Genomic DNA, 23,991 nt, shown 5'->3' with positions numbered 1-23,991 from the left:
ACAATAGATACAACATATATATATATATATATATATATATTAAACTCAAGACAATAAGCAAGTTCATATAATTAATATATTAAACTTAATGAATAGATTCTTCACTTTTCAACATAATCAATGCATTAAACTTCTACCCAGGGGCGTAGCCACATGGATGAGAGGGGGTGCGACCACCCCCTCTCACATTTTGTTAAAATATTAATATTATATATTTGAAAGCCTTCATCATCAATTTGATGGCTGATTCATCACTGTTCATTTTCAGAAATTGAAATTGATCACATATTTAAAAAGACCACGACCTAAGTTATTCATCGGTGCCGCTTCTATTAGGAAATATCACAACTTGAAATATTAAGTATTGAATTTTAAAAATAAAATATATAATAATAAATGGATGAACTAAATGGTAGGACACGAAGTGAGAGCGCTAAATTAAAATTGAATCGGGTTTGAACTAACTCTAACAGATAGGTGCGAGATAAGGATTACATTAGTTCAAAAAAGAATTGATTTGAAGTTGATCTTGTTAAGTTATAGCCGAACCAAGTTTAAGATTTAAACGAGTTTGATCGATTTAAAATAAATTAGGATATTTTTGAGTAAACTTTTTATTTTATTTTTTTTCTCACCCTTTTCTCTGTAAGCATATTGCAACCCCGACCGATTGCACCTTATGTCACCCTTTCGTCCATCTCTCTCTTTTATTTTTCTCTTCCTCTTCTTCCTCATTTGCCTCTTCTCCAATAATAGAAAACTTACCACTTTTTCCTCTCTTCTTCTCGAGCATAAGAGTTTTTCTTTTCTTCTCCTTTCTTTTCTTCGATAAGCAAGAAATGTAGCATCAGCTGCTACCCTCTTTCAGCAACAAGAGTAGCCCTCAGCTCTCGTATCTTCTTCCTCTTCTCGTGTTTTTTAGGATTTTATTAGCACCACAAGAATAATCATATTTTATCTTGCCTTTATCTCTTTCTGTCATTGTCAAACTCACCTAAACTAGTCAAGGTTGTTAATAAATAAGGAATAGTTCTTTTTTTTTTTTTCTTATTCCTCCCTATTTTCTCTTCTATATTTTTCTCAAAAACAATGATATTCCAAGAGGAGCAAATTATTTCATTCTTTTAATATTTCATTAATTGAAGGAGAGTGGTAAAGTATAAATGTTATTTTATTAGGTTGTTAATTAGGATGGTTATTTAGATTGTAATGAAAATCGCATATGTAGGAATGCTAAATATTATAAGAAAGTGAGATTACAAATGATTTTTCAACTTTGAATCATAAATAAGTTTTGGAGATCGGTATATCATTGTTTCAACTAGAACCAAGGGTTATGGTCGAAATTTTCAAATTTAAGTTCATTTCATCTCCTTAAATTTGAAATTTAGGCTTTTAGATGGTAAAAATCGTCCCTCTTGATTGAAAATTCTGACTACGCCACTGCTTCTACCTAATATATATCTTGTATGGATGCAGAATTTTTCACAAATTTCTGCATTACAATTGCACAAACCTGGAGAAAATTGTTCAAAAGGAAGAAGCGCCCCATCATTTTCAAGCAACAAAACGTAATTAATTTGTAAGCATTCTACTTCTACATCTTAGTTGTTTAATCTACACTTAATTTAACATATATTATTCTTGAATTATTACAAAACTAGTTCAAATATCTAAAGATAATAATATCAAATAAACAAGTAAACCAATAGAATCAAATCACATAACAACCATAAACATAATATCTTCTCATTCGCTATTTTAATTTCAAATTGTTCTCCACTGGATTGTAAAGTTCCAAAACCTCAAGCCGCCAGGAATGGTGAACCACTAGCATCAGCCTAAGAAGAAAAATGTATAAAAAAAAATTAGCATACAACTCAAGTCCGTGGTTTATCTATTAATCACACACAAAAAAAGTTAATTTTACCTTTAAACAATAAGTTAAAATCCTCTTTCTGAGGACATCATTTGGCTAACCCTTGTTTGCTTATAGGCTACATTCATGGTTTTTCTGTCCACTAGAGAAATTAGACCATTTGCCGTATTACATATTTGTGCATCAACAACAACCCGTTATAAAAATTTTCTCCCTCCTTGTCCTTCAAAGTAAAAATACTAAAGCACAGCCCATAGTATATAAATCATTTCAGTTTTCATAAAAACCATGTGTTAGTGACATAATTAAGAAGATTATAATATAAGGGACATGTATGGAGGCATGAGAGAATATTTACCTTAACTATGATAAAAGTTGAACTTCAGATCATGATGACAACACGTGATACACTAATCATTAGAGGACCTCATGATGACAACATCACTTGACATTTTGATTCAGTGGAAGCTTTGATTGATGGTTAGGTGAGTCATAGGATTACCTAGATGTCTTTCCCTGCAGAACTAAGATTGTCTCAATCCGATTGTTTCTCAGCATGGCAATCATGTTCTAGTGGTTTCTTCACAAGTTTAATATCAAAATGTCTTCCAATAACATCACAAAAAAAAAAGTATAGAGAGAGCAACCTCCAAAGTTTCTAGTCCCATTGAATTAGAAACAGTTGGGGATATCATCAATTTTCTTAACATCTCCATGAATCTTCTCATACGATGTCGCTAGTTCCATTGAATCAGAAATAATTTTATTTGAAATTACCAAATCTCTAGAGACGGTCTCACTCTAATAAATTAAACAAAACAAACAACATGATCGATACAATATGTCGCATCCTGACATAGGGTGCAAGATGAGAAAAATAGCAGACATCTATAACCATCATTAGAAGACATAACAAACAACCAAACTAAGCAGTAACTAACATATACTCATCAATAATGTATACTCCAATATCTGAAATTCAGATAAGAATACAGTAAAAGAAGGAAAAAAACAAGGCTCGGTACAAATAGGAAATTCAACAAAATTCAAATCATCCGAAGAACCAAAAGAAAAGTTAACTGAAAGCACCTGTATCTCGTGAAGATGACCTAGAATTTCATTAAGAAAACGTGAAGGTTGGAGTAACTGAAAGTGGCACCAGAAGCATTAGACTAACAATAATAAAAGGATTTGTGAATGTGAAAAGGCCTTATGATTACCTACCAACTGGAATCTATTAGGGATGATAATTTCACCCAAATCTGATGGAGGATCTGATATCCGATCCGAATAGAGGAGGGTATAGAGGGACTATCAATACCCGATACCCGACCTGAATACCCGATTAAATAATATATATACATATATTAAAGAAAATTTTCTTTTTTCAAAATCAACTTACTATTTTTGTTAATATTAGGAAAAGATTATATAGATGTTTAATCTATTTTTTTTAATTATATATATATATATATATATATATATATATATATATATATATATATATATATATATTTTAATAAGATGTTAATTTTAATATATTTTTATTGAATGATAATAATTGGATAGAAAGAAGAAAAATTATAACTATAGAAGATATTCGATCCTTTAATGAGTATGAGTATATCCATCGGAGATCCTATACTCGATGGATATAGAGACGGAGGATATAGAATCTAATCCGAATCCGACCCATTACCATCCCTAGAATCCATGATGACATACACAATATACAACTTCTTTCGAGCACGAGCCATTGCAACATATAGAAGTCTATGCTCCTCCTATTCATGACAAGATTTTAGAAGGGATGAAAGCTAAGAGTATAATGATTAATGAAGAAACAGACTTACTACAAGGTTCACCTCAAGAGTTGTTGCACTTGGGTGAATACCATTATATTCACGAAGCAAAGGAATTTCATTATTAATTCTGTCTGGAAGCTGAGTCGGTTGGAGGGGACCAGTGATGAGGGCAAGAATGTTGACGAGAGAAGGCCTAGGCATAGGACCGACGGAGTAAAGAGGGAGATGATCGTCAATGGTACTCACAACCCTACAAACACCACAGACCAAGTACACAAGAGAGTTAGAGGTAGAGAGACAAGGAAGAAATCCCTGATGCAGACCCTCCAACGTTCAAGTTAGAAAGAGGCCTAGTGGAAAAAGTATAAAAGTAGAACTGTAGTCGATGTGTGTGTATAAGTGAGCGTGTGTGTGTACCTGCCAATGGAGAGAACCTCCCTTTTTATACTACCTTTTGCGATCTCCACAATCATTAGGCATCAGAGAATATCGGGTGACAATGAATGTACGACGAATTCCCATTAGATGGAGGAAGGTTCCGCTTTATGCGTGTGGCAAAATATTAGAATATTCTCTGACGAATAGCTGTTACAATAAATGGTTGTGATTCCCTAACAACTTGTTTCTTGGTAGTAGTTCAACTAGTATTGAGCAGTCAGGCGTATACTGGGAGACATGCAAAGTAGAATAAGGTCTGCCTGGAATGAAGCCGGTCGAGAGAATAAGGGGACTGAGCCCTAGGAGTCCAACCGGTATGGAGCTGCTCGAGAGAATGAGGGGACTAAGCCCTGAGAGTAGAGTCGTCAATTTGGTTTAGCCCCGTCAGGTTGGTCCGCTCAGCCAAAAAAGTTAAATGGGCTCAGTTGAGAATTTATCAACCCATCATCTAATGGGCTAAATGGGTTAGCCCGTGTGGGTCACGGGTCCAAGCAGGCCAGCCCATGGCGGGTTTGGGTTGGCTCACGGGCTGACAAAAAAATTTCATTGAAAATTCTAAAATAAAAAATAACTTACAAATAAAATATTAAATTTCAATTCAACGACTGAGATAGAAGATCTCTAACTCTCATATATTGTAAAATGGTAAAAGTAAAAAACCCTATCCTATTTTCCCATCCGCTTTGCTGAATTGTCATGATGTTAAGTCATTTACCTCGCGCTCTTGTAGGCTCTCCGCTCGCAGCCTCACACCGTAACATGCTCCTGCTTTAGCGACCAGCACCTCTCCCTATTTTCCCATCCGCTTCGCCGAATCGTCGCCTACCTTGCACTCTCGTAGGCTCGCATGCAGCATGCTCTTGCCTCAGTTGCCAACATCTCCTTGTGCACACCTACCGACTGCCTCAGTGCTGCCCCATGGCCCTGTGAAGCCTTTTGACAAACTGAAAGAAGGCAGTCCAACAGACGTCAAGCTCGAATCCACTAGTCCGGCAGTCCCTAATCTCCCAACTTGAATTCTACAAGTTTTGTGATCTCAAGCTATTGTTTGAGGTGAGATTTTTTTTCTTACTTTCCTATTTTTCTTCTATTTCCCACTAGTCCTGCGGCAATCCACTCCCTACTCCGGTACTCCCTAATGTTTTAGCATTTATTCTGCAATACCATTTCTCTCTTTTAATTTTTGATGCTCAACATAACTTTAAGAAGACGTGGATTTAGAAGAGACCAGCTCAGTTTTTTTGGTTGAAATCTAGAGGGCTAATACAAAAAAATCAATTCATACTATTTTGTTATTGACATTTTGTGTGTTTGATTGATTTTATTAGAAACTAAAACTATTATTTTAGATAATTAATTGGAAAGTGCTAAGCATGATAAGGGGTCAACTAAAATGTCTAAAAAAACTTCTTATATTTGGGTGTATTTTTAGAAAATCAAAGGGATTGATAGTATAGATAAAGCTGCATGTATTGGATGTAAAAAATAGTATAAATGTGGGGGTAAATAATATGGAACTTCTACCTTATGGCGTCATCTTAAAATTTGTGATAAATTAAAGTTCCATGATGTAGGATAAATAGTTCTTGATCAAGATAGAAAGATGAGGTCTAAGAAAATAAACCAAAAGATTTCACGTGAGTTACTGGCTTGTGCAATCATCAGACATGATTTACCATTTTTATTTGTTGAGTGTGATGGTATTAGAGCTGGATGAAGTACACAAATCTTGACATTGCTTGTATTTCTAGAAATACTCTTGTTTCTAATATTAACTAAATCTACTTGAAGGAGAAAGAGAAACTTAAGTATGTTTTGGCCACTATTCAGAATAGAGTGTGTTTAACTTCAAATTTGTGGACAACGTGTACTAGTGAGGGTTATATTTGCTTAATTGTCCATTTTGTTGATAATGATCGGAAATTGAATAATAAAACACGTATTTTTCTCATATGCCCCCTCTACACTCAGGAGTTGAATTAGTTACAAAATTGTTTGAATATTTGAAGGAATGGGGGATTGAGAAAAAGGTTTTCTTTTTTACATTGGATAATGCATCTAGTAATGATAACATGCAAGTTCATTTGAAAGAGCAACTCTCTTTACATGATACTTTATTGTGTGACGGTGAATTTTTTTCATGTTCGTTGTTCTGCTCATATATTGAATCTCATTGTCCAAGAAAGTTTGAAAGTGGATACTATTTCTTTGAATAAAATTAGAGAGTCAACCAAGTATGTTAAAGATTCAGAGACTAGGATGAAGAAGTTTGGAGAATGTGTACAAGCAGTTGGTAACATTGATACTAGTATTGGCTTGCGATTGGATGTGTCTACTCGTTGGAACTCAATGTATTTAATGTTGGATAGTGCCATCAAATATAAAAAATCTTTTTCTTCTCTTTAATTCAATGACAAGAATTATAAATATTGCCCTTCAAGTGAAGAGTGGAAAAGAGGAGAGAAAATATGTGAGTTCCTTGAGCCATTTTATGACACTACTAATTTGATTTCTGGTTCTTCTTATCCTACATCAAATTTATATTTTATGCAAGTATGAAAGATTGAATTTTTGTTAAAGGAAAATTTATCGAATGAAGATGAGGTGATAAGCTATATGTGTAAAAGAATGATGGAGAAGTTTGACAAGTATTGACCTCAATATAGCATGTTGCTTGCATTTGGAGCTATTCTTGACCCACGAATAAAGCTTTCGATGTTGGAGTTTTTTTATTCAAAGGTTGAAAGTGCTTCTCTTAAATGGCAAGAGAAGATGGATCTTGTGAAGACAAAATTGTATAAACTTTTTTATTAGTATTCTAATACTAACAAGACAAGTTCTTCATAACTATAATCTTCTTCTACTACACATACACTTTCACAAAGTGTAGGAGGAATCAAAGGAAAGAATAAAAAAATCTTTGATGTAAATACTCTAATTTTTTTTCTTGTATTCTCTAATTGATTTATATTATTTTTGTCACTACTATTCTAATTAATGTAGGAAATGATGACATATGAGAGTCAAACAATTGCAAGTGCTAGAAAATCTCAATTGGATTTCTATTTGGAGGAGCAAAAACTTGAATTTGCATATTATTAAGATTTGGATATTTTTGTAGCATTGGAAGAGTTCATCGGTGCATGATTAACAGAAATGCTGTAACGGATGAAGAATATGTCGAGTTATAATAAAGGTTCTAACAGGATATGATTATGATCTATGATCGATACAATATAATTAAGCTTACATATTACAGAAATTTAGCCATTTTAGATTCCAAATTTCAAGTATTTCATGAATCTTTTATCAATTGACAACTCCGGTCCAACCTACGTTGACCACCGACGTTGTAAAGGATGCAGCCAAGCATTCCTAGTTTATCCTGTTCGAAAATCATGGAGATGGTTGGTTGGGGATGTGACTTTTGTGTTGACTAGATATAGACTTTGCTCCGCTTTGCAATCACAAGAAATGTAAGTGCTGAGCCAGGGAAGGGGTCTCGGCGTTGGTCCTCCGACGCTCAAGTTAGTCACCGAAAAGATGAAAGGAAACAAAGTAACAGTAAGCGCATGCATGAATAGTGAATTATGAATACCTCTGCCGGTCATGGACCCCCTTTTATATAGTACCCCAACATGCAATGTGCACGCTCCTCGAAGCATGAGCACGTTCTCCAAATTATACTATGAAATGACCTGTCAAGAAAGTATTTCTGACACTATACCTTAACAGGGAATGCAAATCCCTGACAAGACAGTAGAAGCTTCTGTCGTACGATCCGCTTGTTGACCATGCCTCGTTGTCAGCGACATTATCTCCCAAAAGGATATCAAAAGATATGAGAGGGGTCCCACTATTTGGCCGAACGGAGGAGCCGCTTAACCAGGGATCCCCGCCCGGTTGACCTCTAATGTTTCTCTACAATGACTCAGTTCGATAGATTATTTCTGCCCGATCGGACTAACACTCTGGTCATCCCAACGTTTCTATGCTTCATGACGAGCACCTGATGATCTTGGATGTACAGGTATTTTGCTAGGACCAACCCTTTATCGGTCGGACGTTTCACCTAGTTGAAGGCATTTACCAATATCTTTGAGGAGACCGATGGAATATCCAGGACCACCTGGTTGAACTGCTTAATGTAAGCCCTCAGTGCCTCCTTGGGCCCCTGCTTCAACGCGAACAGATTAACACTTGTCTTCTGGTAGCGGCGACTGCTGGCGAAGTGGTGCAAGAACGCCGCTTGTAAATCTTTAAAACTGTGAATTGATTCAATCGACAGACGTCTGAGCTAGCGTTGCACTGATTTGGAAGGGGTGGTGAGGAAGACCCGACACTTCAATCCATCGGTGTACTGATGGTGCATGGCCACATTATCGAATTTGCAAGGTGGTCGTCCGGATCGGTCGTTCCATTGTATTCCTCGATAGTCAACGGGGTGTAATGTCTAGGCAGGGGCTGTCTAGAATCCCCTGAGAGAACTGTCGGTTGATCTGCTCGGGCGAATCATCATTTCTTGGTGCTTTCCCTTTCCGCGCATCTCGAATGGCCGCGTTGTCCGACGAGGATCCCGCTTCTCTATACGCTCAACATTATTTTACTGATGGAGTCTAGAACAATGCATGATGAAAGGGAATTGGCGTATTAGGCGTATCCCCATATGTGTCGGTTGGCTTCTTATTCTAGCCCCGAAGGGGCACACGATCACCTCAATCCTTGTATCCAACCTACTGACCTGCTGCTGATGTTGCGAGCTCATGTTCCTAGCGCTCGACCAATGCCTGCTGCTGTTGTTGCTCTACTATTTTTGCTGCTCGGGCTTGTATCAACATATCTAGATCCTCCTTTGTTAAAGTCACCGTAGTGAGTCATCCAGCGTCCTCTATCTTCACGTATCAGATGCAGGCTACGTTCCCACAGACGACGCCAATATGATCTTGTTCAAAAATCATGGAGATGACTGGCTGGGGATGTGACTTCTGTGTTGACTGGATGTAAACTTCGTTCTGCTCTGCAATCACAAGAAATGTTAGTGCCAAACTAGGAAAGGGATCCCTGACGTTGACCCTCCAAATCTCAAGTCAGTCACCGAAAAGATGGAAGGAAACAGAGCAACAGTAAGCGCATGCATGAATAGTGAATAACGTAAATCTCCGCTGGTGCATGGACCCCACTTTATATAACACCCCAGAGGGTGACGTGCACACTTCTCGAGGTATGGACACTATTGGTTAATCCTAGGAAAACGTACCGATTCCACTGTACAATTTTTTTTTTGTACAAGTGTCGAACCTTTCCTTAAATAACCTATTGTGTTCTTTAGAAGTTAAATTAGGAATCGCAGACGAAACTTAACATCATTGATTCCAAATTTAACTTATCTGTTCTTAATGGTTTAGATTTGAATCGCAAGTGGAACTTAACACTATTTATTCAAATCTACCTAAGTTATTAATTCCATTAAATATTAATTTCCAAAATTGGCTTCCAGGACTGCATGGCGAGGCACATGGCCTTCTTGGATATGGGAGCAACCACCACCGCCTAGGCAAAGCCTTTTAAGAAAAGCTAATATTTAATTTTCTTAAATAACTCTAGGTTAACCAAAAAGAACAATCAAATCACAAATTCGAAAAAGAAGAAAACACAAACTCGAAAAACTTATTCGAAAAACTAGATCTAATTGCCTCTTGTATTTAGAATTCTTACAAAGAAAATAACTAGTATGATGCGGAAGAAAATTACTAGTTATACCTTCTCTTTGCAAGCTAATGACCTCGAGATCTTCTGCCGTATTCCCCACCTCGCCTTGGACTTCGTGTGGGCGACGATCCTCCAAGATGAACACCACCCAAGAGCTTCTTCCTCTTCTTCTAAAATCCGGCCACCAACACCACCAAGGAGAAGAGAGCAAAAGGGAAAAGAGAAGGGAGAGAGGGGCCGACCACTTGAGATCTCCAAGCAAAAGAATAAGAGTTGTCTCTCATGAAACCCCCTCACCCCTTCTTTTATATTACTTGCCCAAGACAAATAAGGAAATTTTTTTACAAAAAATAAAATCATCCTCTAATTTTTCCTTTTTCCTTTTTATTTTTCCTTTTCTTTCCTCTTGATTGAATCAATTACCAATTTTGATTTTGTGATGATTTTATTATTTTTAATATGGTCGGCCCAAGCAAGGTGGTCGGCCACCTCATCAAGGGGAAAAAGGAAATATATTTTTATAAAATTTTACAAGAAAAACTCTTATAAAATTTTACAAGCTCTCTTTTCTAAAGTAGGAGTTAAAAAAGGAAAGTTCTAAAAATTAAAACCATGTTTTAAAATTTAAAAATTCTCTTATAAAATTTCCTTTTTTTAACATGATGATAGAAAATTTTAATTTTAAACCTTATCTTTCTTTTTTTCTTAAACCATGAGGATGGTTAAAAAAGGAAAGTTTTAAAACTCTCTATTAAAACATGTAGCCAAATTCAAATAAGGAAAGTTTTGAAAATTAAAATCTCTCTTTTAAAACTTATAGTTTTCTACAAAGAGAAGATTTTAAAAATTCAAAAACAACCCTCCTTGTTTGAATATTGTGGTCGGCCCCTTCATGCTTGGTCACCAAGCAAAGGGTCGGCCCCTATAGAAGAGGATGTGGTCGATCCTTGCTTGGTCACCAAGCATTGGACCGGCCCACTTCTTGGACACCAAGAAGAGCCTTACATTTGGATGGACTTAAGGCTATAATGAGGCTACGACAGGGACCTAGATGAGAAATTGGTTTTAGCCTTCCAATGAGCTTGAGTATCCCGTGTTCGCCCCGAACACACAACTCAAGTTCATCGATAATAACTCATTCCACTAGAGAGTTATTATCGCACTACCGCACCAATCCCAAATTACATTATGGGCTCCTTCTTATCATGAGTACGTTAGTCTCCCTATGTTTAAGATTACGAATGCCCACTAATTAAGTAAGTTACTGACAACTCACTTAATTAATATCTAGCTCCAAGAGTAGTATCACTCAACTTCATTGTCATGTCAGACTAGGTCCACCTGCAGGGTTTAACATGGCAATCCTTATGAGCTCCTCTTGGGGGCATTCTCAACCTAGATAACTAGGACACAGATTCCTTCTATAATCAACAACACACACTATAAGTAATATCATTTCCCAACTTATCGGGCATATTGATTTATCGAGCTAAACCGCACCCTTTGATAAGTCAAAGAAATAAATATTAAATATATGTGTTTGTTATTATATTAGGATTAAGAGCACACACTTCCATAATAACTAAGGTCTAGTTCTTTAATTAAGTCAGTACAAAAAGAACTTACCTAAATGGTCCTACTCAATACACTTAGAGTGTACCAGTGTAATTTATTAATCAAGATAAACTAATACTTAATTACACTACGACTATTCCGATGGTTTGTTCCTTTCCATCTTAATCGTGAGTAACTATTTATAATTTATAGAGATCCGACAACATGATCTTCTGAGTGTGACACCACACTCCATGTTTTCTACTATATAAATTAATTGAACAATTACATTTAACAAATAAATACAGATATTGACCAATGTGATTCTTTTATTTCAAAAATAAATGTTTACAAAAGTTAGAATTTTAGTATACACTCCAACAGACACATTCTCCAAATTGTCCTATAAAAGGACCTGTAAAGAAAGTGTCTTTGACACCATATTTTAATAGGGCATGCAAATCCCTGACAAGACAGTAGAAACTTTCGTCGTACGATCTGCCTATTGACCATGCCTTGTTGTCAATGACATTATCTCCTAAAGAGATATCAAAAGATATGAGAGGGGTCATGCTATTTGGGCGAGCGAGCGAGCTGCTCGGTCGGTGATCCCGCCCGATCGACCTCTAATACTTCCCTACAATGACTCGATTAGATAGATTGTTTCTGCCCAACCGGACTAACGCTCTGGCCATCCCAATATTCCTCTATTCCATGACGAGCACCTGATGATATTGGATGTATGAGTGTTTTGCTAGGACCATCCCTTTGTCGGTCGAGCGTTTCATGCCTGATCGGCCACTGTAGTAGAGCTCTGATCGACCCCTCTTTGGTGAGCCTGTTAGTTCTCTAGCGTTGACCTTCTTGACTTTAACCTCCACGTTGGTTGCTATCTCCATCCTTTGACCCGCACTTGATGGACCCCCCTTTATCACTACATCATCGGTCTCAAGTGGAGCTTGTTCTTTTTATTCATCATCTCCTCCGTCGTCGCCGTCGGCGCTCCATCATCTTCCGCGCAGAAATCACAATTGTGACCCTCCTCAGCCGCCACTTTCTTCTTTATTGAACCCCACGAGTTTAGGAGATGCGCTATACTATGGCTTCCGGCGTGTCTAGGAGACACACTCCGAAGGAGGTGGGGAAGGTCCCTCTGCCGCCACTTGTCGTTCCGTCCTTGATCTGTCGAGTTCACCGGAGGTGCCTTCTCTCTCCCCGATGCCTCCAAAATCGTGATCTTGAACAGATCAAGTTCTTTCACGCCTCCTCCTCCTCATCCTCCTGACCTTGATCCTCTGGTCTAGTGGGGCAACCCCCACAACCGGCTCGACGACATCAACGACGAACGCGGAGAGGAGACTGTGGTTCTTGCCTCTCAGTCCACAGTCGAGTACAGAAGCCGAGGCGGAGGCTTTAACATCGATTCCTTCGCCTTCTCGACGTCAAAAAGGTGAAACTTCGGAGTGCCATGTTGGAAAAAAGAAATTATAGGGGAAGAAATAAAAGAGTTATGAGAGGAAAATCTACTTTATGTGGAGGAGGAGAATCTCTACGTGGAAGAGGAGGAGAATAAAACAAACAACTCTTAATTTGCTTCATTCATTGAAAAAATGTACATATTTATAGGCTTATTGGATAAGCGCTAGACTTTTTTTTTATTCTATCTCTACGAACTCTTATCCTTATCAAGATTGTCACCTCATTAAATTCTATCCCTATCTTCTTATCACAAACTCTCATTCTCATCAAATTCTATCCTATCTTCTTATCAAGAAATGTCACTGTTAGACCGTTAGATTCGATAGAGGGGGGGGGGGTGAATATCGATTCGAAAATCTCGAGTTAAAACGCAGCGGAAAAGTAAGGAAGTAAAGAGATGAACACGGTTGATTTTTACTTCGTTCGGAGCCTGTGACGACTCCTACTCGAAGGCCCGTACTCCTTGAGTACTTTCGTTGGGCAATTCACTAGCAATTCGGATAATTATAATTTACGTACAAATATTGCTAATGAAAGAAAAACAAAGCTATACCGACAACTAATGAATTAAAAGAAAATCAGAGTGAGTCGTCGGAGCTTTGTGAATGTCGTTAGAGCGCAGAGTGATTGAACTCAGAGTTCTCAGAACACAGATCTATTGAAGCTCCTGCCTGGGGCTTCTTTTATATGCTGCTCCGGGCGCCTGGAATGTGACGTAACACTCCCAACCAGCATGCTCCAAGTGTCAACGTCGCCCTGGGGATAAAACTTGCCTCCGGGCGCCTGGATACCTTCCAGGCGCCCGGACTTCCGGGCGCCCGGACCCTCACTATTTCCTACCTGCAAAACAGTGTTAGTCCGAGGCAAATAAAAACCCTGCAGCACAGATTGTAAGCACATTTTTATAGATACGCTAAGTAATAAAAATTAACAACAAGAGTATGACTTAGATTCCATCTTTCCGAGACCGGAATCTAGTCACGATCTCGACTTAGATATCCGAAATGGATCTAAGCCGGATCGACGCCTAATGTTCCCTTCCCGGGAACGCGTCCTCGCAGTCACTCCCCTCCAGTGACTTACCTCACTTACCTGCCAGACGTCCGGTCAGCCCGTCGACCCGTCGACCCGTCTGGACTTCTCGCCAAGCGTCCGGTCAGCCCGTCGACCCGCTTGGACTTCTCGCCAACTATCCGGTCAGCCCGTCGACCTAGCTGGACTTCTCGCCAAGCGTCCGGTCAGCCCGTCGACCCGCTTGGACTTCTCGCCAGCTATCCGGTCAGCTCGTCGACCTAGCTGGACTTCTCGCCAAGCGTCCGGTCAGCCCGTCGACCCGCTTGGACTTCTCGCCAGCTATCCGGTCAGCCCGTCGACTTCGTGCCAGACATCTGGTCGGCCCGTCGACCTGTCTGGACTTCTCCTGCACACTTTATCAAAGTGTCAGACAACAACAGACTAACTTAACCTGATTTGTCATTCATCAAAACCTAGGTTAAATCGTTAGTGCTAACCACACCAACAATCTCCCCCTTTTTGATGGAATGACAACCTGGTTAAGTTAGTGAAAACATATGCACGAAAAAACAAGCATTTAAAGGGTTTTTAAGTTAGTTTGTATTTTCAATTCTGGTTTAGCTAACTTAACCACCTAACTCTCCCCCTTTGGCATTCATCAAAAAAAATAAGCAAGAGTAAACAAGCATAGTGTGGAGTTACTGTAGAAAGTTATTAATTTAAGAAACAGCTTATTTTGGAAAATATCTACGTTTGATTCAAAGATACTGATAAAAGTGTAATCTTTAAGCCCAAATTAAAAGTGTAATCTACGTTTAGCTTATTTTAACGTCCAGACTTATGCCGATGCACTGATATAAGCATCTTAAGTCCAGACAGTTGACCTATGCATCTCACCCCTTTCTATGTTTTTCAAACACAAGCAAGGTAAACCTAAGGTGTTGGTGAGATGCTCAAAACTAATCCTATGGGTACATGCTTTCTAAGGATTTAAAAACTAATCTAAGGCCAAAACTGTTTTTGAAAATCTAAAAATGGAAAGTTTTGAAAGCAGACAAGTTTAACCTATAATTTGATGAAACCATTTTTGAGAGTATTTTTGAAATTTCCTAGTCTATTGAGCACATCCCTAATTGTCGTTGTAAGTTGCTAAATTCACTTTCAGGGAGTGGTTTTGTAAAAATGTCAGCTAAATTTGATTTAGACTCAATGTACTTGAGTTCAATATCACCTTTAGTAACATGATCCCTGATGAAGTGGTGCCTAATTTCAATATGTTTGGTTCTTGAATGATGCACAGGATTCTTGGTTAAGTTAATTGAACTTATATTGTCAATTAATACTTTTACATTTGTGATATTTAAGTTGAAATCTTTTAGAGTATGCATCATCCATAATAACTGTGCAACACATTCGCCTATAGCTATGTATTCTGACTCAGTTGTAGATAGTGCAACACAGTGTTGCTTTCTACTAAACCAGCTGACAAGGGATGGACCAAGTAGTTGGCATCCACCACTTGTGCTTTTGCGGTCTAATTTGCATCCGGCATAATCTGAGTCAGAATATCCTATTAATTCAAAGTTGTTGGTCCTAGGATACCAAATTCCTACATTTGTGGTTCCCTTGAGGTATCTAAAGATTCTTTTGACTTGAGTCAAATGAGATTCTTTAGCACAGGTTTGGTATCGAGTACACATACTAACTGCAAATAAAATGTCAGGTCGGCTTGCAGTTAAGTAAAGTAGACTACCTATTGCGCTCCGATAATGTTTTAAGTCTACAGATTTTCCATTAGGATCATCATCTAGGATTGTGTTTACGGCCATAGGTGTTTTTATTTCTTTAGTATTTTCCATTCCAAATTTTCTAAGTAACTCCTTAGTATATTTTTGTTGATAAATATAATTTCCTTCATTTGTTTGTTTGACTTGTAACCCTAGAAAATAAGTTAATTTTCCTACCAGACTCATTTCGAATTCGTGTTCCATTAGGTTTGTAAATTTGTTTAAAAATTCTGAGTTTGTTGAACCACAGATGATATCATCTACATAGATTTGAGCTATAAAAATATCTTCTTTTATTGATTTCACAAATAGTGTTGGGTCAACTTGACCTTGGTTGAACCCTTTAGAGATTAAGTAAGAGGTTAGTCTTTCATACCATGCCCTAGGTGCTGTTTAAGTCCATATAATGCCTTTTTAATTTGTAGACATAATCGTGGTGTTCTAGGCTTTCAAAACCAGTGGTGACCTACATAAACTTCTTCTTTTATTAATCCATTAAGAAAGGCGGACTTGACATCCATTTGGTATAGTTTGAATCCTTTATGCTGCATAGCTTAGTAACATTCTAATGGACTCTAGTCTAGCTACCGGGCATAAGTTTCATCATAGTCAAGTCCTTCAACTTGATCAAACCCTTCAACTAACCTGGCCTTGTTTCTAGTAATTTCTCCAGTTTCACTTAACTTGTTTCTAAATACCCATTTGGTTTCTATTATTTTCTTATCGTTAGGTGGAGGTACTAGGTCCCAAACTTCATTGCGCTCAAATTGAGCTAATTCTTCTTGCATAGCTATGACCCAGTCTGGGTCAAGTAGGGATTCAGCTATAGTTTTGGGTTCAATATTTGAGATTAACGAGATTTGACTTAGGTTTCTGAAAGATGACCTAGTTTGGACCCTAAGGTCTGGGTCACCAATTATTTGATCAGTAGGATGGTTTGGGTTGACTCTTATAGTTCTAGAAGGTTGACTTTCTTGTAGTTGTTCTTCTTCTTCATGATTTTGGGTTTGGTTTGTTCCTTCAGAATTGATATGTTCATGAACAGGGTCAACTGATTGAGGTTGGGCTTGTTCTAGGTTTTGATTGGATTCTTTGAATTTTACATTGGTGGTTTCCTCAATTCTTAAGGTAACTTTATTATAAATTCTGTAGCCTCTGCTATTCAGAGAGTACCCTAGAAAAATTCCATTTTGGAAGTGAATTTGCCTATGTGTTCTCTAGTATTTAGGATAAAGGCTGGGCAACCAAATACCTTAAAGTGTTTTATATTAGGTTGTTTGTTGTAAAATATTTCAAAAAATGTTTTATTTTGTTTTTTTGTTTAGTGTTGTTCGGTTTTGTACATAGCAGGCTGTACTAACAGCTTCTGCCCAAAAATATTTAGGTAAGTTGTATTCGTTTAGCATAGTTCTAGATGCTTCAAGTAAAGTTCTATTTTTCCTTTCTACAATTCCATTTTGTTGGGGAGTTTTAGGGCAAGAGAATTCATGATGGTAGCAATTTTCAAGGCAAAATTTATCAAAATTATGATTTTTAAATTCTCCTCCATTATCACTTCTGATTCTTTTAATTTTTATGCCTTTTTCATTTTCAATTTGTTTGCAGAAATTTGTAAAAATTTCAAAGGTTTCATCTTTATTTTTTAAGAATTTGACCCAAGTGAACCTAGAATAGTCATCTATTATAACTAAACAGTATAGACTTCCATTTATTGATTTAACTCCATGGGAGTCAAATAGGTCTAAGTGTAAAAGTTCTAGGACTGAGTTGGTTTGGGATTCATTAATTGGTTTGTGGGTAGATTTTGTTTGTTTGCCTTGTTGACAAGCATTACATATCGTTAAATCTAAGTTAGGTAATTTTGGTAAGCCTCTAACTAGACCATTTAATTTACTTATGTTTCTGAAATGTGTGTGTGACATTCTTCTATGCCATAACCAGGTTTCTTCTTTTTGTGTTAAATAACACTTGACTGAAGAAGTGGTTAAGTTAATGGCATAGATATTGTCTTTTCTAAAGCCTTTTAGGCTTATAGTTGGATTATCTAGATGTTTGATCAAACATTCTGTGGATAGAAATTTTACCTTATACCTAGTGTCACATAATTGACTTATGCTCAGAAGATTGTATTTAAAATTTTCAACAAGTAGAACATTTGTAATTATGAAATCTATTTTTAATTCAATATTACCTATACCAATTATCTTGAGTTTACCGTTGTTTCCAAAGGCAACTGTTCCTAGGCTTTTGTAGGTTAATAGAGTGAACTTGGTGTGATCTCCAGTCATATGTTTGGAGCAACCACTGTCCAAAATCCATTTGGTTTCCTACAACAAGTAGGATTTTTATGTTAGTCTTAGTTTATCAATTTTTAATCAATCATTATTTAAAAAAATCTTAATTTTAAAATTTTGAAATTAATTTAAGTTTAAAATTTTGAAGTTAATTTTTAAGTTAAAATTAAAATTTTGAAATTAATTTTTAAGTTAAAATTAAAATTTTGAAATTAATTTTTAAGTTACAATTAAAATTTTGAAATTAATTTTTAAGTTAAAATTAAAATTTTGAAATTTAATTTTTAAGTTAAAATTAAAATTTTGAAATTAATTTTTAAAATTAAAATTTTGAAATTAATTTTTAAGTTAAAATTTTGAAATTAATTTTTAAGTTAAAATTTTGAAACTAATTTTTAAGTTAAAATTAAAATTTTGAAATTAATTTTTAAGTTAAAATTAAAATTTTGAAATTAATTTTTAAGTTAAAATTAAAATTTTGAAATTAATTTTTAAGTTAAAATTAAAAATTTTGAAATTAATTTTTAAGTTACAATTAAAATTTTGAAATTAATTTTTAAGTTAAAATTAAAATTTTGAAATTAATTTTTAAGTTAAAATTAAAATTTTGAAATTAATTTTTAAGTTAAAATTAAAATTTTGAAATTAATTTTTAAGTTAAAATTTTGAAATTAATTTTTAAGTTAAAATTAAAATTTTGAAATTAATTTTTAAGTTAAAATTAAAATTTTGAAATTAATTTTTAAGTTAAAATTTTGAAATTAATTTTTAAGTTAAAATTTTGAAATTAATTTTTAAAGTTAAAACTAAAAATTTTGAAATTAATTTTTAAGTTACAATTAAAATTTTGAAATTAATTTTTAAGTTAAAATTAAAATTTTGAAATTATTTTTTAAGTTAAAATTTTGAAATTAATTTTTAAGTTAAAATTAAAATTTTGAAATTAATTTTTAAATTAAAATTAAAATTTTGAAATTAATTTTTAAGTTAAAATTTTGAAACTAATTTTTAAGTTAAAATTAAAATTTTGAAATTAATTTTTAAAGCCTTATTCATCTCACCCGAACTATATTATCAATCAGGGAATCCTATGATTTTGTGAGATGAAATTGGTTTAATTATAGACTTTTGGTTTAACTTGTGTTAGATTCAGACTTAGCTTTGGTTTCCACAAATAGGCATTCTTCGGATAAACTTCTAAGCTTGGTGAGTCACAAGGACATCATTAGAAGTAACCAACCTTTCGAGGTTTTCCGAATAGTCCTATCCACGGAACTTAGTACTAAATCTTGGTCTAACTGGTTAGGATTCGTTTAAGGGTAGCTTCGGTCAGTTCCACTTGGCCAAATGCACCAGATCGAAACCATATCTTTCTAGACATGCGATGCCCAAGTTTCCCTAACGTACTATCATCCAAAAATTTCACCAATACCATGATTCAAGTTAAACTTGGTCTCTAATTCTAATTGCCCTGCCGGGTTTGTTAGTTTTGGGTTACCCTGTCGGGTAAGTTAGTTTTGGAGGTGCCAGCTATTCTGGAGCCTCCCCCTGAATTATTGGCCATTAATTTAAGTTTTAATTTTAGGCTTGTATCGATTCTTTTTATAGTTATAATCAACTTGGTGATAATCTAAATTTTGTTGAGTTTTGAATTTTGATTTTAATTTAGATTTATAGATTAGTTTTTGATCTGATTTATTCAAGTTTATATAATGTATTTTATCTTTAGGTATATAGAATTGATTAAGTCCTACTTGCGTGGTTAAGCACGCTTTCGGGACCCAAGCTTGTTTAGTTGCTTTGTGTTGGGTTAATAATGATTTAAAGGTTTTGTTTGAGTTTGACTTATATCCAAGTCCGGTTTTATTATAGCATGCCTTTTGGTTATTTAGAATTAAATCTAAATTTTTAGATCTTGTTGTGAATTTTTCCAACATTTCCTTTAACTTATTAAGTTCATTTTTTAATGATAAATTCTCCTCCTCAAGTGTTCGATCTTGAGTTGGATTCGAATTTTTTAATTGTTCCTTGAGGTTTTGATTTTCCTCAAGAAGCGATTTATTTTTATTTTCCAATTTAACTAATTTTTATTCAAACACGAGATAATTCTAAAGAATTTACGATTTAAGTTTAGGTATACCTCTTTGGAACCTTCTAAACGAGTACGGACTCGTGGCTCGATTCGGGTTCGACCCGTCTTCGATTCCGATTCATCTTCCGCTTCGCGAGCCATCAGCGAGGTGACTTTGGTGCTTTTCTCCTTCCGATTTGTCTGAGGAGGAATCGCCATGTTGCTTTGAGGGCTTTCTTCTTTGTTGACTTTGGTTTGTCAAGTTTCAATCTTGGGCATTCGTTCTTGTAGTGCCCCTTTTTGTTACATCCAAACATGTGACATTTCTTGAGTCGGTGTGGATCTTCCGAAGATCCTGTTTTTAAGCTTTCTTTCGGTGAACATTTTCCTTACCGAGTTCACGGTGTTCTTCGTCTTGAGTCTTGATCGGAATCTTCTTGGATTCGGCTTGTTCTTCTTTCTTTAGAGGAACTGCAAATAAAGCTACACCTTTCTCGACCGGCGTTAGTTTGCTCATGAAGTTCTAATTCACAAAAGTTCGTCCAATTTTAATTTAGATAAATTTTTGAAATTTTGTAGGCATCTACGATTGATGCCCACAAATTGTTTCGCGGAAAAGCATTTAAGCGTACCTGATTAAGTCTCGGTTCTCCATTTGGTGGCCTATCGCGTGGAGACCGTTGAGGATATCTTTGACCCTCGCGTGGAGCTGACTTGCCGTTTCTCCTTCCTGCATTTTTATATTAAAAATTCTATTTAACAGCAAATCTCTTTGTTACCTTCGCGTCGCTTGTTCCTTCGTGCAGCTCGATCAGTTTTGATGCGGTCCGACCCGGTTCAGTTCTTCTCGTGTTAGTCCACAGTGTAGAGTATTGATGGCTTTGTTTTCAATTGATGCCTTTTTCTTCACATCATTTGTCCAGTCTTCAGGGTCTAGTATGTTCCCGGAGTTGTCTACTGGAATTTTGTAAGCCCTTGTGACGCTCATCCATTGGTCGTAGTCTGTCTTCATGTAGACCTCCATTCTCCTCTTCCAGTACGAAAAGTCATCCCCGTTGAATAGAGGAGGACGTACTGTGCTGAAGCCTTCTTGTTGAGACATCATAACCTACACATACGAAATTAACTGGAAAAATATCCCAAGACTTCGTCTTGGATTAGCAGTGCGGGAGAAACAGAAACTCTAAGTTGGTGTTGCACCAATTTAGATTTTAAATGCAAAAAAAAATCTTCCAAAAAGATAATAATATCAGTTTTTAAAAAAAAATTCACCCCTATCTGTTTGGTGGTTGCACCAAATCAGAGCGGAACCTCGCTCTGATACCACTTGTTAGACCGTTAGATTCGATAGAGGGGGGGTGAATATCGATTCGAAAATCTCGAGTTAAAACGCAGCGGAAAAGTAAGGAAGTAAAGAGATGAACACGGTTGATTTTTACTTCGTTCGGAGCCTGTGACGACTCCTACTCGAAGGCCCGTACTCCTTGAGTACTTTCGTTGGGCAATTCGGATAATTACAATTTACGTACAAATATTGCTAATGAAAGAAAAACAAAGCTATACCGACAACTAATGAATTAAAAGAAAACCGGAGTGAGTCGTCGGAGCTTTGTGAACGTCGTTGGAGCGCAGAGTAGCAGAGTGATTGAACTCAGAGTTCTCAGAACACAGGTCTATTGAAGCTCCTGCCTGGGGCTTCTTTTATATGCTGCTCCGGGCGCCTGGATCCCTTCCGGGCGCCTGGATCCCTTCCAGGCGCCTGGAATGTGACGTAACACTCCCAACCAGCATGCTCCAAGTGTCAACGTCGCCCTGGGGATAAAACTTGCCTCCGGGCGCCTGGATACCTTCCAGGCGCCCGGACTTGAACCATCTCGGGCGCCGGACCTCACTGCTTCCTACCGCAGCAAGTTAGTCGAGGCAAATAAAACCGCAAGATGATTGTAAGCACATTTTATAGATACGCTAAGTAATAAAATTAACAACAAGAGTATGACTTAGATTCCGTTTCTCGGACCGGAATCTAGTCACGATCTCGACTTAGATATCCGAAATGGATCTAGCCGGATCGATGCCTAATGTTCCCTTCCGGAACGCGTCCTCGCAGTCACTCCCTCCAGTGACTTACCTCACTTACACTCACCTGCCAGACGTCCGGTCAGCCCTTCGACCCGTATGGACTTCTCGCCAAGCGTCCGGTCAGCCCGTCGACCCGCTTGGACTTCTCGCCAGCTATCCGGTCAGCCCGTCGACCTAGCTGGACTTCTCGCCAAGCGTCCGGTCAGCCCGTCGACCCGCTTGGACTTCTCGCCAGCTATCCGGTCAGCCCGTCGACCTGTCTGGACTTCGTGCCAGACATCTGGTCGGCCCGTCGACCTGTCTGGACTTCTCCTGCACACTTTATCAAAGTGTCAGACAACAACAGACTAACTTAACCTGATTTGTCATTCATCAAAACCTGGGTTAAATCGTTAGTGCTAACCGCACCAACAGTCACCTCATCTCATTTTTATCTCTATTAATAAAATAAAATTTGATTTCCAAAACCCCCTCTTAAAATTGATTTTGTGACTCCAAGTAAATATCACATCTTGATGAAGTCTTCAAATTTGAGAGGCTTAGTAAAAATATCAGCAACTTGATCTTGAGACTTTATGTATTGCACTTGCACCTCTTTTCTTGTAATGCACTCTCTAATATAGTGATAACACGTATCGATGTGCTTGCTTCTATCATGGAAGACTTTATTATCAACTCGAATCTTGGTTGTCTTATGCCCTTCAGGAAGTGGAGTTAACTCTCATATACCTTTCTTTTTGATCACCTTGACTTCTTCATCTATCACATCTTGCCACTTTTTGCTCTTTATAGCTTCTTGGAAATCTATAGGCTCGCAATTGGCAAAGAGGCAATATAGAGTAAGATTTTCTTGATTTTCGGTTACCTCATAAATGTCTCGTAAGCTTCTAAAGCGTGGTACTCTTTCACTTGAATTTTCACTTGAAGTCAATGCAGATGAATTTCCCTAAGTACTTGATGTTGGTGTTACTAGTGGAGTAGTAGGCTCCTCTCTTGTTTGCTCCGCCCTTGGTTGCTCCACATTTTCTTCTTCAAAGTATGGGAAGAAGTTGTAATCTTCATTTTAAGATTCCCAATTCCATTCTTCTTCTTCATTAAATATGACATCCCGGTTGATTATTGTCTTTCCAATATCTGGATTGCAAAGCTTATACCCTTTTGAGTTAGTATCATAGCCAATAAAAATAAACTTCTTACTTTTATCATCCAGTTTGCTTCTTGCTTCATCAGGCACATGAACGTGAGCTATACTCCCAAAAACTCTTAGATGAGAAATCCCAAGTTTCCTTCCGCTCCATGCTTCTTGTAGTGTCTTGCCCCACACACTCCTTGTTGGTGATCAGTTGGATAAGTATACTGCACATGCAATCGCTTATGCCTATAGTTCCTTTGGTAGCCTCTTGCTTTTGAGAATACTCCTTGACATGTCAAGGATGGTTCGATTCTTTCATTCCACCACTCCATTTTGTTGAGGGGATCTTGGAACTGTCAAAGGTCGTCGTATTCTGTTGGCTACACAAAATTCTTAAAACTCATTTGAGGTAAATTCTCATCCTCGATCAGAATGCATAGCTTTGATCTCGAGACGGCTCTCCTTTTCTACGGTAGCTTTAAATTTCTTGAATATATCGAAGACCTCCGATTTTTGCTTCAAGAAGTATATCTAAGTTTTCTGAGAAAAGTCATCTATGAAAAGAATGAAACAATTACTCTTACCAAGTGAACTTGGTCTTATCGGGCCGTAAACATCTATATGTATAAGTTCAAGCGGCTTCTGGGTTCTTAAATTTGACTCCTTTGGAAAACCTCTTCTGAATTGCTTCCTACGTAGACATGCTTCACATAATTGATCAAGATGTTTGTATTGGAACCCCAAGGTTGT

Source organism: Zingiber officinale, chromosome 5B, assembly GCF_018446385.1.
Source record: "Zingiber officinale cultivar Zhangliang chromosome 5B, Zo_v1.1, whole genome shotgun sequence".
NCBI lineage: Eukaryota > Viridiplantae > Streptophyta > Magnoliopsida > Zingiberales > Zingiberaceae > Zingiber > Zingiber officinale.
The sequence above is the reverse complement of the archived record's forward strand: the minus strand, read 5'-3'. Positions refer to the sequence as shown.